Source organism: Penaeus monodon, chromosome 28 (genome assembly GCF_015228065.2).
Source record: "Penaeus monodon isolate SGIC_2016 chromosome 28, NSTDA_Pmon_1, whole genome shotgun sequence".
Taxonomy (NCBI): domain Eukaryota; kingdom Metazoa; phylum Arthropoda; class Malacostraca; order Decapoda; family Penaeidae; genus Penaeus; species Penaeus monodon.
In genome coordinates this window covers 16,210,515-16,210,728 of record NC_051413.1, presented here as the reverse complement: position 1 = coordinate 16,210,728, position 214 = coordinate 16,210,515, and positions in this window count along the sequence as shown.

Sequence of the window (214 nt, the reverse complement as noted above, 5' to 3'; positions counted from 1 at the left end):
TTCAGGAAAATGAAAAAAAATCTTCTGGCGTGTGATGACATCACACTGCCAAATCATTGTAGCTAATTTCCCGCGGCAACAAGGGACAGCTAAGCCTTTTTTAAGGTGGTCATGACAAAACCGCCGCAGGGCAGATGGCAGTAGACATGAGCAGTGCTGCAGATCCTGGAAACGATTCTCTGTTCTCTACGTGCTTAAATAAGAGAAAATATTA